Source organism: Callithrix jacchus, chromosome 2 (assembly GCF_049354715.1).
Source record: "Callithrix jacchus isolate 240 chromosome 2, calJac240_pri, whole genome shotgun sequence".
NCBI lineage: Eukaryota > Metazoa > Chordata > Mammalia > Primates > Cebidae > Callithrix > Callithrix jacchus.
In genome coordinates, this window is record NC_133503.1 from 16,934,000 (window position 1) to 16,946,119 (window position 12,120).

Consider the following 12,120-nt stretch of genomic DNA (forward strand, 5'->3'; position numbering starts at 1 on the left):
CCAGACTGGAGTGCAGTGGTACAATCAGAGCTCACTCCAGCCTCAAACTCCGGGGCTCAAGTGATCCTCCCATCTCAGCCTCCTTCAAGTAGCTGGGACCACAGCTGCCTGCCTCCAGGCCTGGATAATTGTTTTTATTTTATTTTTTTGTAGAGGCAGGGATTTCACTGTGTTGCCCAGACTGGGGTCTCGAACTCCTGACCTCAGGTGATCCACCTGCCTTGGCCTCCCAAAGTGCTGGGATGATAGGTGTGAACTATCATGCCCAGCTCCCTGCCAATTTCTGGCTGCATGGCCTTCTGGTTACAAGCAGGGAAACTGAGGCCTGGGTACAGCAAACAGGATCTGGCCCAGCTTTAAGTGGGGGACATGCAGTTTGGGGGACCCAGGCTCATGGGTTCCATGGGATTTGCAAAGAGATGTGTGATCCCCTCTGCACCACTATCCCAGGCCCTAAAGTGTAACCCTTCAAAGACGGGAATTCACCTGGATGCCTATCGGAGCTGCCCTGAGCAGAGGAGGCCCCAGAATTAACTGTGCAGTCCAGGAGGGCCTTCAGGAGGAGGTGATGCCTACGCTGGGTGAATAGGAGTTCAAGAGGATAGAGCCACGCAAGGCAGGAGCAAAGGAAAGAAGGTGTGGAACCTGGAATCTGGCACTGAAAACATGTTCTTTGACATTGCTCTGTTTCTGTCACTCTCCTGCTGATGATGTGTGGAGCTGGGGGCCTGAATTGGCTGCAGTGGGGTCTCAGAGGCCATACCCTCTGGCCATGGTGCTCACCTGGCCATCACCACTCTTTACCTGGTGGCTGATGCTGGTCCTGCTTGAAGCCTAGGTATGTTCTGCAAAGTGAGCCATGGCGGCAAGTGCTTGGCAAGTGCCTGGCTAATTAAGAGGACATTAGCGCCCTGGGCAGAGCCCGGCTTCTGCCAAGATGTCCCTGCCAGGAGAGGGGCTGCCGGCTGGTGCCAGGCCTTGGCCTCCCCGTCTGGCCACCACCCCATCCTGCTTCCACTGAGGCCAGGGACCTGGCCTGCCAGGGCTCTCCCCAGCCCCAGCACCAATGCCCAAAACGCCTCGGTCTTAAACTGTCCTCCTGCCTCTGGCCTCAGGCCCCACCTGACACTCACTCCTCCCTGAGCGTGCACAGAACCACTTCTGCTATAAACACCCACCAGGCTTGGCGGGGCACAGTGGCTTACATCTGTAATCCCAGCACTTTGGGAGGCCAAGGTGGGCAGATCACGAGGTCAAGAGATCGAGCACATTCTGGTCAACATGGGTGAAACTCTATCTCTACTAAAAATACAAAAATTAGCCGGGCCTGGTGGCACACGCCTGTAGTCCCAGCTACTTGGGAGGCTGAAGGCAGGAGAATTGCTTGAACCCAGGAGGTGGAGGTTGCGGTGAGCCGAATTCGTGCCATTACACTCCAGCCTGGCAACAGAGCGAGACTCCCTCTCAAACAACAACAAAAAACCCCACCAGGTTGGGCGTGGTGGCTCGTGATGACATCACCATCAGCGGAGAGGACCCAGGCGACCACTCTTCTCCAATTCAGTGAGGTTTGAGCACTGTTTGGTTTTTCCGAGACAGAGTCTCACTCTGTTGGCCGGGCTGGAGTGAGTGCTGGGATCTCGGCTCACTGCACTCCGCCTCCCTGGTTCAAGCAATTTCCTTGTCTTAGCCTCTGGAGTAGCTGGGATTACAGGTAAATGCCACCACGCCCGGTTAATTTTGATAATTTTAGTAGAGACAGGGTTTCACCATGTTGGCCAGGCTGATCTCAAACTCTTGACCTCAAGCGATCTGCCTGCCTCGGCCTCCCAGAGTGCTGGGATTACAGTTGTGAGCCACCGCGCCCAGCCTGAGCACCGTTCTGACCAATTTCTGAAGCTCACCGGGACAAAAATCAGCATAAGCATCGCTCTCAGTGACAGTGCTATGACCTCCACCCTTGTCACCTCCAACCCACCCACCCAGGCAGCCAACGTGGGTTCCTGACAGTGGTGAAATCCAGGGCACCCTCTCCACCTCACACTTCTCCCATGGCTCCCTAGAGCCCCAAGAGGGCCCAAACCTCCGAAGGCTCAGAGCTCCTGGGGTCCTGGCCTCTGCCCATCTCTCCTGCCACCCTCCCTTCTCGTCTCTCCTCCCCGCCAGTCCACATCCCCAACCTTGATGCCATTGCATCTGCTGTGCCCGTTGCCCGCCCAACAAAACCATCTGTCAAAGCCCTGCTCATCCCAAAGACTCTGGCAGACATCACCCTCTCCTCTGGAGCGGCGCCTGCATCTACATTGTAATCCCTGTTCCTGGCCCCTTTCGTGAGCACCCCCAGATGGGAGCTTGGCACTTTCACCAGGTTTGGGTGTCCCAGGACTAGGGGCAGGCATCTGGCCCAGCACCATCCAGTAGAACATTCTGCAATAATAGAAATGGTTTTTTTCTATTTTTAAAATTTTTTGAGACAAAAATTGTGGTCCCAGGCTGGGACCACAAGTGTGCACCACTGAGCTCAGCTATTTTTTTTTTTTATTTGTCCAGGCTCGAGTGCAGTGGCAGGACCTCAGCTCACCACAACCTCCACCTCCCAGGTTCAAGTGATTCTTTTGACTCAGCCTCCTGAGTAGCTAGGACTACAGGCGCACACTACCATGCCTGGCTAATTTTTTTATTTTTTGTTTTTAGTAGAGATGGGGTTTCACCATGCTGGACAGGCTGGTCTCGAATTCCTGACCTTGTGATCCACCCACCTCAGTCTCCCAAAGTGCTGGGATTGCAGGCATGAGGCACCATGCCCGGCCTCAGGTTTTTCTGGACTCCATCAATTCTCTCTGGCCTGGGGGCCCCTCTGGGTGATGCCCACTGACTATGAGGGTTCCCGGGCTCTGAACTCCACTAGTTCTACTGGGGAGTATGTGACTGCTTCCCGAGAGAACTTCAGGGCAGTGGGGTCTGCCCCTAAGCCTGGCATTTTAGTGGTATTTGAATGCTGGGGTTGGAGCTGGGACATGGGGGTGTGTCTCACTACCTGCTCTGGGATCCAGAACTGTCTCAGTCCAGCCCATTTCCACCCCCATCCAGTACGTGTCCAGATAACTCTATATCAAGATGGGCTGAGCACGGTGGTGCGTGCCTGTAGTTCCAGCTACTTGGGAGGCTGAGGCTGGAGGATCACTTGAGCCCAGGAGTTCTGAGCTGTAGTGTGCTGTGCCCACTGGGTGTCCGTACTAAGTTCAGCATCAATACGGTGACCTCCTGGGGATTGGGGGACCACCAGTTTGCCTAATGGAGCAGGTTAAAACTCCCTCGATGATCAGTAGTGGGATCACGCCTGTGAACAGCCACTGCACTCCAGCCTGGGCAACATAGCAAGACCCTGTCTCTTAAAAAAAGAAGAAGAAGAAGAAGAAGAAGAAGAAGAAGAAGAAGAAGAAGAAGAAGAAGAAGAAGAAGAAGAAGAAGAAGTTGGAGCGGCCAGGTGCAGTAGCTCATGCCTGTAATCCCAACACTTTGGGAGGCTGAAGTAGGTGAATCACCTGAGGTCAGGAGCTCAAAACCAGCCTGGCCAACATGGTGAAACCCCATCTCTGTTAAAAATACAAAAATTAGCTGGGCGAGAGCCACCTCACTTGGCATCTTTCTTTTTTTGATAGGGTCTTGCTCTGTCACCCAGGCTGGAGTGCAGTGGCACAGTCTTGGGTCACTGCAACCTCTGCCTCCTAGACTCAAGTGACCCTTCCACCTCAGCCTCCTAAGTAGCTGGGAATCAAGGAATGGCAACACCATGCCCAGCTAATTTTTTGTATTTTTTTTTTTAAAGATAAAGGTCTCTATAACTCAATCAAGACAGTTGCAAAAAAAAAAAAGAAAGAAAAGATAAAGGTCTCACCACGTTGCCCAAGCTGATCTTGAACTCCTTACCTCAAGCGATCCCCCCCACGTCACCCTCTCAAAGTGCTGGGATTTCAACTATGAGCCACCACACCTGGCCCACTTTTTCTGATTCATACAAAGGCACTGTCCAGGGCAGCGGAGTCTCACCTCACCCCTATTTTCCTGGGCCATTCCCGACCCCTTTGGGAACTCCCTCTGGCAGTCATGATAGTTTCAAATGGAAGAAAGAGAAAACTCTGACTCAATGGGCTCACCAGCAAGGTCTGCCATTATAGCAGGAAACAAGAACCCCAAAGAGGGGAGTTTCCAGGGTTGGTTCACCGGGGCGGAGCTGGGAAGAGACCCTGGAACTTCCCCCACTTCTCACTGTGCAATCCCTGTCAGATGAGTTTCACCTTCAGCCTGAGGCCCTCAGAGTCACAAGGGCTGCCAGGGCTCCAGAGACCACAGCTCCCCAACACTGTCGAAAACAGGCTTTTGAGAAATTATGAACATTCTCACAGTATGATGATTTTTTGGCTGGTTTTTCTTTTTTGGTTTTTGGTTTTGAGACAGAGTCTCACACACTCTGTCGCCCAGGCTGGAGTGCAGTGGTGCAATCTCGGCTCACTGCAAACTCTGCCGCCCAGGTTCAAGCAATTCTCCTACCTCAGCCTCCTAAGTAACTGGGATTACAGTCACCTGCCACCATGCCCAGCTAATTTTTGTATTTTTAATAGAGACGGGGTTTCACCACCTTGGCCAGGCTGGTTTTGAACTCCTGGCCTCAACTGATCCTCCCACCTCAGCCTCCCAAAGTGCTGGGATTACAGGCATGAGCCAATGCACAGGGCCTTGCTATGTATATTTTACAACAATTTTTTTTTTTTTTTTTTTTTTTTTTTTGGTAAAGAAGGGGTCTCCCTATGTTGCCCAGGCTGGTCTTGTACTCCTGGACTCAAGTGACCCTCCCACCTCGGCCTCCCAAAGCACTGGGATTACAGACACGAGCCACCATACCCAGCCAATTTTTTTTTCAAGCCATGGCTTGTCCTAAAATCACACCCCTCCGTGCAAGGAGCTGGGGACCTGGTGCCTGCATTAGACTAATTAACATCTACACTGTGCCGGTGGAGTTCTCCACTAAAACCCCAAATCAGGTTTCTGTTGGAAGGAGGAGGAGGAAATTAGGGGTGTCTGCTGCTTTCCCCTCACTGCCTCTCCAGGCCACTCCTTCCATCCCTGGCGCCTCCAGGAAATCCCTGGCTTCCTCTCCAGGGCCCTCCTCTTCCTCCCCTGGCTGCACTCAGAAGACCCGGATAGCCCATTAAATGGAAAATCCAGAGCACTGGGTGCCTTCCTCCCTGCAAGGAGGGCTTAATTTCCAAGACTTCCTGGCAATTGAAGAGAAACATCTGCCTTGGTCCTGGTCCCACTGGAGTAGCCAGGAAAACAAAAGAATTTTGCTTCCATGTTGAACAGCTGGGCCACCCCTACCCTGTCTGGTCAGGGTTTTCCAAGGCTTCATCGCCATTTCCAGTTTCAAACTGAAAACTACCTGGGCCTCGATGCAGGAGGCCGGAGTGCTGACTATGCTGGTGCTCTGGACTTGCTGTGTGCCCTTGGGTAAGTCTCTTGCCCTCTCTGAGCTGTGAGTCAGTGAAGAGGTTGGGTGGGATGACCTCTGAGGTGCTTCCCAGCACCAGTGTCTCATTGATGTGGTCACTACACATTATAAACCCACCAGCCCCTAATGACTGACTCCGTGTTCTTTTTCAAGACAGAGTCTTGTTCTGTCACCCAGGCTGGAGTGCAGTGGCGCGATCTCAGCTCAATCCTGGGTTCAAGAGATTCTCCTGCCTTAGCCTTCCTAGTAGGTGGGGTTATAGATATGCACCATCACCCCCAGCTAATTTTTGTGTTTTTAGTAGAGACGGGGTTTCGACATGTTGGCCAGGATGGTCTCAAACTCCTGACCTCGTGATCCACCTGCCTTGGCCTCCCAAGTAGCTGGGACTACAGGTGAGCACCTGTAATCCCAGCACTTTGGGAGGCTGAGGCTGGAGGATCTCTTGAGCCCAAGAGGAGGTCGAGGCTACAGTGAGCTGTGATCTCACCACTATACCCCAGCCTATGTAACAGAACAAGACCTTGTCTCAAAAAAGAAAAGAAACGGCCAGGCACAGTGGCCCACGTCTATAATCCCAGCACTTTGGGAGGCTGAGGCGGGTGGATCACGAGGTCAAGAGATCGAGACCATCCTGGTCAACAAGGTGAAACCCCATCTCTACTAAAAATACAAAAATTAGCTGGGCATGGTGGTGCATGCCTGTAGTCCCAGCTACTTGGGAGGCTGAGGCAGGAGAATTGCTTGAACCCAGGAGGCAGAGGTTGCGGTGAGCCGAGATCGCACCATTGCACTCCAGTCTGGGTAAAAACTGCGAGACTCTGTCTCAAAAAAAAAAAGAATAGAAACAAGGCCAGGCATAGTGGCTCACACCTGTATTCCCAGCACTTTGGGAGGCTGAGGCAGGCGGATCACCTGAGGTCAGGAGTTCGAGACCAGCCCCTGACCAACATGGAGAAACCCCATCTCTACTAGATATAATACTAAATTAGTTGAGTTTGGTGGCAGGCACCTGTAATCCCAGCTACTTGAGAGGCTAAAGCAGGAGAATCGCTTGCACCCGGGAGGCGGAGGTTGCAGTGAGCCAAGATTGTGCCATTGCACTCCAGTCTGGGTGACAGAGCAAGACTGTCTCAAAAAAGGAAAGGAAAGGAAAAGAAAAAAGGCGTTTCCTCACTTCTACTGGAGATCAAAAGAAGCATGGATTCTGTGTGTAGGATTTACTGGAGGTCATCCGGTGACCAGGCCTTGACTTTCATCAAAATTCCCAGACATTCAAGGTTAGATGTTGTAGAAGCTGGAGGGAGCAACCTTGCTGATAATACTGCAGCCAAGGCTGCCGTGAATCAAATCCATTTAATTCAATCTCTCTTGCAGCCCCACTCAAGGAAACTTCAAAAGATAAACCACAAATAATTACCAAACATGGGGCACCAGAGGCAGAAAAGCAAAACTGTAAAGCCTGAGGCTGCTGATGAGATAAAAGAGAACTGTGGTCTGCACCTGATGACAAACCAGTTCCCCCAGATTCAGTGAAATACTCAGTTAACTGCGGGACACAACCTGACTCACTGGGCAGTTAACAAACGGATTCATTTTATAAAACAATATTGGTTGGCAACATTTAAAAAGCTGCAAAACAAAACCCAAACACAAATTTTTTTAAAAAAAGAAGAGGTTGGGTGTGGTGGCTCACGCCTGTAATCCAAACACTTTGGAGGCCAAGGCAGGCGAATCACCTGAGGTTGGGAGTTCAAGACCAGCCTGACCAACATGGTGAAACCGCCTTTAAAAAAAGAAAAAAGAAAAATGCTGCATAAAATGTTTATTTGACCAGTGCCAGCTTCCCTAAGTGTATTCCAGAAAAGCCTGTAAGTACCGATTCTGGTGTGTGTGTGTGTGTGTGTGTGTGTGTGTGAGAGAGAGAGAGACTGGTTCTCACTCTGTCACCCAGGCTGGAGTGCAGTGTCATGATCTTGGCTCACTGCAACTGGGTCTGGCCAGTTTTACATCATTTCCATTTTACTTACCATTCTCAACCTTCTGATCTCAACCTTCTGATCAGGGCAAACATATGGAACTGTAAAAACCCACTTGGGGCGGGGCACGGTGGCTCATGGGGGCCTCCCACTTGGGAGGCTGAGGCTGGTGGATCACTTGAGGCCAGGAGTTTGAGACCAGCCTGGCCAACATGGCAAAACCACATCACTACTAGAAATACAAAAATTAGCTGGGTGTGGTGGCACACACCTGTGATCCCAACTACTCCGGAGGCTGAGGCAGGAGAGTCATTTGAACCCAGGAGGCGGAGGCTGCAGTGAGCCAAGATCACACCACTGCACCCCAGCCTGGGCGACAGAGCAAGACTTTGTCTTAAACAACAAAATAGCCTGGGTGCGGTGGCTCACACCTGTAATCCCAGCACTTTGGGAGGCCAAGGCGGGCAGATCATGAGGTCAGGAGATCAAGACCACCCCCTGGCCAACATGGCAAAACCTTATCTCTACTGAAGATACAAAAAATTAGCCAGGCGTGGTGGTGGGTGCCTGTTATCCCAGCTACTCGTAAGGCTGAGGTAGGAGAATCGCTTGAACCCAGGAGGTGGAGGTTGTGGTGAGCCGAGATGGCGCCACTGCACTCCGGCCTGCGCAACAAGAGGGAAATTCCCTCTCAAAAAAAAAAAAAAAAAAAGGATATGTGGCAGCTGGGGCTGCAGAAAAAAAAAAGAAAAAAAAAGGATAACGGACCAAAAACAAACACAACAATTCTCTGTGTGACTGTGTCCTGGAGCCAGGGGAGGGGTCTGGGCCTAGGGAAGGGCATCCCCAGACACCAGGCTCACAGCCAGCCTCCCAGTGACCCTGGGCACAGCCCGGAAGACCTCCCTTTCAGGAAGGTGCAAAGAGAGGAGACCTCCCTGGAGGCTCCAGAGCTCCGTGGGGGTAGTTTGGCCAGACCTGCCAGGAAGGGGCCTTCTCCAGCAGTCAGCCAGAGGCGGTGATTCCAGCCCTGACTCGGCCCTTATCTCAGCGGCAGCCAGCAGCCCATTGTCTAGGGAGGAAGAGGAAAGGAGGCCGCCCGCCTCTGTCCACCCTTGCCCACCCCTCTTCCCCTCCCCCACCCTTCCCTGCCCTTCCCAGCCTGCTAGTCCCCCTCTCTGACCAGACACAGTCCCTGGAAAACCAGGCAGCAATTTTATCAGAAGTTGTATAAGGAAAACGCTGTATCATGTTAAAACAAAAGGAAGCCTGTCACAGACTAAAGCCCACAGGGGACATGAAAAATTTTAAGCTAAAGCAAGACACAAAGAAAGCCTCCTTCCTCCTCTTCCTTTAGTGCCTTCCCCCTTCCGTTTCCTTCCAGAATAATCAGTCCCGGAGCCTTTAGCTGGAGCAGAGCCAGGTGGGTGTCCGGTGGGGTCGGGGAGGGCGGTGGCTCTAGAGCAGGGGTCTGAGGCTGAGTGGGGTGGAGAGGGCTTGGGAGTGGGGGGCAGAAGAGAGGTGGCTGCTTGGTGGGCAGTCACAATGGGGGAGGAGGAGATCTCAGCTCAATTAGGCTGGGGCGGTGACCTGGGAGGGGTGTCTAAGCTGTCCTTGGGTGAGTGGCATCCCCGCCAAGGGGCAGCAAGACTGGAGGACAGGTCTGCATGGTGAAAGGTGGCAGTGCCCATGGGACACTTGGTACACCCAGGGGGTTTGATAAAAGAAGCAGATGTGGCCAGGCATGGAGGCTCCTGCCTGTAATCTCAGGACTTTGGGAGACCAAGGCGGGCAGATCACCTGAGGTCAGGAGTTTGAGACCGGCCTGGCCAACATGGCCAAACCCCATCTCTACTAAAAATACAAAAAAGTAGCCAGACCTGGTGGCATGTGACTGTAGTCTCAGCAACTTGAGGCGGCTGAGGCAGGAGAGTCACTTGAAGTGGAGGTTGCAGTGAGCCAAGATCGCGCCATTACACTCCAGCCTGGGCAACAACAGCAAAACTCCGCCCCCAAAAAAGAGATAAATAAGAATTTTACTCCGTCTCTACTAAAAATACAAAAAATTAGCTGGGCATGGTGGTGCGTGCCTGTAATCCCAGCTACTCGGGAGGCTGAGGCAGGAGAATTGCCTGAGCCCAGGAGGCGGAGGTTGCGGTGAGCCGAGATCGCGCCATTGCACTCCAGCCTGGGTAACAAGAGCGAAACTCCGTCTCAAAAAAAAAAAAAAAGAATTTTAAATAAAATGAAATCAAAACCAAGCAAAAGAGGGTACAAGAACAAAGCTGAAAGACTAAACAAACTATCACATCAATGGAATATTACCTAGCAATAAAAAGGAAAAAACTGGGCCAGGAGTTGTGGCTCACTCCTGTAATCCCAACACTTTGGGAAGCCGAGGCGGGTGGATCATGAGGTCAAGAGATCAAGACCATCCTAGTCAACAAGGTGAAACCCCATCTCTACTAAAATACAAAAATTAGCTGGGCATGGTGGTGTGCGCCTGTAGTCCCAGCTACTCGGGAGGCTGAGGCAGGAGAATTGCTCGAACCTGGAGGGCAGAGGTTGCAGTGAGCTGAGATTGCGCCACTGCACTCCAGCCTGGCGTCTGGCGACAGAGTAAGACTCTGTCTCAAAAAAAAGAGTGATGGATATATGTGGTACCTTCATTGTGTTGATGATTTCATAGCTGTATACACATCAAATTCATCAAATCAGATGGGCACAGTGGCTCATGCCCATAATCCCAGCACTTTGGGAGGCAGAAGTGGATGGATCACGAGGTCAGAAATTCGAGGCCAGCATGGCCAATATGGTGAAATCCCATCTCTACTAAAAATACAAAAATTAGCCAGGCATGGTGGCATTTGCCTGTAGTTTTAGCTACTCGGGAGGCTGAGGCAGAAGAATAACTTGAACCCACGAGGCAGAGGTTGCAGTGATCTGAGATTGTGCCACTGTACTCCAGCCTGGGTGACAGAGCGAGACTCCATCTCAAAAAAAAAAAAAATCATCAAATCGTACATTTTATTTATTATCATTTTTATTTTTGAGACCAATTTTCGCTCTTATTGGCCAGGCAATAGTGCAATGGCATGATCTCGGCTCACCACAACCTCCGCCCCCCAGGATCAAGTGATTCTCCTGCCTCAGCCTCCGAGTAGGCATGTGCCACCACGCCTGGCTAATTTTTGTATTTTTAGTAAAGACGGGATTTCTCCATGTTGGTCAAGCTGGTCTCGAACTCCCAACCTCCGGTGATCCGCCCTCTTCTGCCTCCCAAAAGTGCTGGGATTACAGGCATGAGCCACCGTGCCCTGCCACATTTTATTTAATTATTTCTTCATTTTGAGTTTCAAATTTTATTGTGGCTAATCCATTAGATGCATTATTAAGGTTTGACAACATGGTGACTGCCTAGAAAGACCTTTGCAACCAGTGCCTGCAATCTGCATTCCAAATGTAGATTCTTGTGACGGTTCTAATGTTATAGACAAGCATTAACAGTCAGAAGGAAATCTTAGGTGTGAAAGGCCTCTCAGCTACAGCTGCCCTGAAGCGGAAAAGCGCCTTCCCAGCTGCTGAAGGTGATTTCGGTCCATGCAGAATGGATTCTCTTTTGTCTCAGCCTTTCCCGATTCCTTTCTATCCTGATTCTCTGAAGTTTAGCATCTTCTTTTCATGGCTCCTGGGTGTCTGGCTGGCCTCAGCTATCATGTCTTGAATTTTCTGCGGGCAATCTACCAGATTCCAGAACTGATAGCGGCTGCTCTCAGAGGTGAGGATCAGCTCTCCTGACCTGTTGATCTGCTTTTTTTTGTTTTGTTTTTTTAAATTTTCTTTTATTTTCTGAGATTGAGTCTCACTCTGTCACCCAGGCTGAAGTGCAGTGGCGTGCTCTTGGCTCACTGCAACCTTTGCTTTCCAGGTTCAAGTGATTCTCCTGCCTCAGCCTCCCAAGTAGCAGTAGGTGGGATTAAAGGTGCCTGCCACCGCACCTAGCTAATCTTTTTGTACTTTTAGTAGAGATGGGATTTCACCATCTTGGCCAGGCTGGTCTTGAAGTCCTGATCTCGTGATCCACCCACCTTGGCCTCCCAAAGTGCTGGGATTACACATGTGAGCCACTGTGCCCAGCACTCTGAAAATATTATTATTTTTTGTTTATTATTATTATTATTATTATTTTGAGACAGAGTCTTGCTCTTTTGCCAGGCTGGAGTGCAGTAGCACGATCTCAGCTCACTGTAACCTCCATCTCTCGGATTCAAGCATTCCCCTGCCTCAGCCTCCTGAGTAGCTGGGACTACATGCAAGTGCCACCACGCCCCGCTAATTTTTTGTATTTTAGTAGAGAAGGGGTTTCACCATGGACAGGATGGTCTCGATCTCCTGACCTCATGATATGCCAGCCTTGACTTCTCAAAGTGCTGGGATTACAGACATCAGACCCCGAGCCCTATTATTATTATTTTGAGATGCAGTCTCCCTCTGTTGCCCAGGCTGGAGTGCAGTGGCACATTCTAGGCTCACCACAACCTCCGCCTCCCAGGTTCAAGCGATTCTCCTGCCTCAGCCTCCCAAGTAGCTGGGACTACAGGCACGCGCCACCACGCCCGGCTAATTTATTTA